General features: G+C 47.7%; 1 long non-coding RNA gene across 1 annotated transcript in view; it reads right to left on the reverse strand.

Moving 5' to 3' along the window:
* Positions 1–666: 666 nt before the first annotated feature.
* LOC116268819 overlaps positions 667–2,300 on the reverse strand; it is a 3,044-nt gene continuing 1,410 nt past the window's right edge. The window contains exon 2 of the long non-coding RNA XR_004175969.1: positions 667–2,277. This is a non-coding gene — a long non-coding RNA (uncharacterized LOC116268819). The remainder of the gene's footprint in view (positions 2,278–2,300) is intronic.

The raw sequence follows: 2,300 nt of genomic DNA on the forward strand, positions 1-2,300 counted from the left end.
GAAGTGACCAGTAACGCTGCGGGAATGCAGCTGGGGAATGTGGAAACCAGCTTGAGAAAAGCAAGTGAGCTTCTGCTCAGAATCATAGGATGCTAGAACAGGAAGGGAACAGGGCAATCACAACTTAAGCTTCTGGGGCTCCAGACAAGAACCTCCAGATCCTGAGCAGGTCCTACACCCCATTGTGCTTGTAAAAATGCAGAGTCCTGGGCCCCCAACACCAGGAATTCATATTCAGCTCGTTTGGGGCAGAGTGTGGGACCTGAAGGGATCCGATGCTGTTAGCTCAAAGACTACACTGGACTTGCAGATACGGAGAGCTAAGACCTGCCAGGAGGCAGGAAGCCTGGTCCTGATTCCCAGCCCAGTGCTCTTTGCAGCCCAGGCAGGGTTCCCTATACCTGAAATGTGTTATAACCAACACATAGTCTAACCAGATTGTTGCATTACTTGACCAAGCAGTCCTAGCCAGCCCAGAGAACCGTTCTGATGCGTTGGAAAGAGCTTTCTGGCACAGAGCAGAACTGATTTGCCTTGGGATGTTCCACCTCCCTCCTCTGTCTAGGATGGGTAGAGACCTACTGATCTAATTCCTGAATGTCTATCATAAGGCGATATGTTCTTAGCTATTTGTCTTTGCCTTATCTTCAAAAATTAAGATAAAGGTATGCCTGACTGCCTCCATTTAATAAAAAGACAGGATGGACAGCTAGAGGATGGGAGGGTACGAAGGCAGTCACAGGTATGGTTAAGGGTAGGGCAGGCTTCCATTCATCCAGGCATCATGGACAGTCTCCAGAACGTGGATTCTAAGTCCTTGCTTGGAGAGCCCATTTTGTTCTCTTCCACTCTCCATCCTTTGAGGTGAGAAACAAAACTTACTCTTTGTATTAAAACCTCAAATTGGCTGTTGCCTTGGAAATGCTGCCCTGCTTCCTCTCTTTAATCATTAGTATCTTATTTAAGCTCCATCATCCTCTGGAGTTTTAGGAACTAGCAAGATGTCCTCCATGAGACAGAGAGCTTACAGATGCAGCAGTTTATCAGACAAGCCCATTCCTTGGGCGGAGAGCCACAGCACCCCGAGAGCGTGGGGAAAATAGCGTTTCCATCTTCAAACAGGCTCTGCTCCATGCCAGACACCACTGACACTGGGCACATGGATTTTGGGAGAACGTGTGTGTGTGTGTGTGTGTGTGTGTGTGTGTGTGTGTGTGTGTGTGCGCGCGCGCGCGCGCTCATGCACTTAGGCACACAGGAATGAATCTTTTTCACTAATTGGGTGGAGGTGGAGAGGCACCAGAGGCATGGAGTATGTAAAAAACGAGAAACAAGTCAACACTTCTGGCTGAGACGCTGCAGAGCCTGGGTTGTCTGTCTTCATTGGGAATGTTTGTCCTCTGCCTGGCTGGTGATGACAGGCTTCATATCTCTTGAAGGAATGTTGGGGAGCTGACAAGGGCTGTGAGCCATGGTTGCTAAGTGTTACTGTTAGTTCTTTATTATGTAAGAATCTCTGCATTGTGTTGATACTAAAACAGTAAGTAAAAGGGCGGGTGCTTTCATTCTGCTTTTACATAAGAAGTATGGGAGTTTGCCCATTTTTCTCTGAAGTAAGAAGCTTTGGGCCCAGCATTGAGGATGGGACATCAGGCAGTGTGGAAGACTGAACCCCATTCACAATTAATTTTCTAGCTTGTTTGGAGAGTTTAGGCATTCCGCGTGTAGATTTTCCAGTCCTTGCTTCCTCCCTCTTGCTGCAGGTCTTTTGGTCTTCACGATGCTCAATTTGCAACCCTACCAGAAGCAGCAGCAGAAGACAGAGCCGAATCAGTTAATTTAGGCCTCCTAAGTCGTTTTGATAAACAACTGGGTGGGAGGAGGGATGGTTCAAATGAGATTTTAAGAATTACAGATGTATGTGTATTATCTGCTGCTCCACAGGAGAACTGAAAATAGACTGAAAGCTGCTCCCAGCCAAAGCCAGAAGGAAACTGCAGTATTGAGAGAGAGGAGAGAGAACAGACTCAAATCACTCGGGGCAAGAGAGGGTTTACTGGTGTGGAAACCGGGTCGTGGGGAGGCCTACAGCAGAATATCAGGAGGGGACTTTAGCGGGGGCCCAAGGAAAGACGTGAAAGAAAAGACACTATACAAAAGGTGAACCCTTTTGATCCCATCTTACTGTAAAGCCAAAAGGAGTGAGTACTGTTTTCAGTGACCCTGGCCCCATATGGGTGCTCTGCCTGTTGTGTCAGCCAGCTCTTCGGCTGGTACCTGGTTTGAAAGTTATGTCTTTC

The sequence above is a fragment of the Papio anubis genome, chromosome 9 (assembly GCF_008728515.1).
Source record: "Papio anubis isolate 15944 chromosome 9, Panubis1.0, whole genome shotgun sequence".
Taxonomy (NCBI): Eukaryota; Metazoa; Chordata; class Mammalia; order Primates; family Cercopithecidae; genus Papio; species Papio anubis.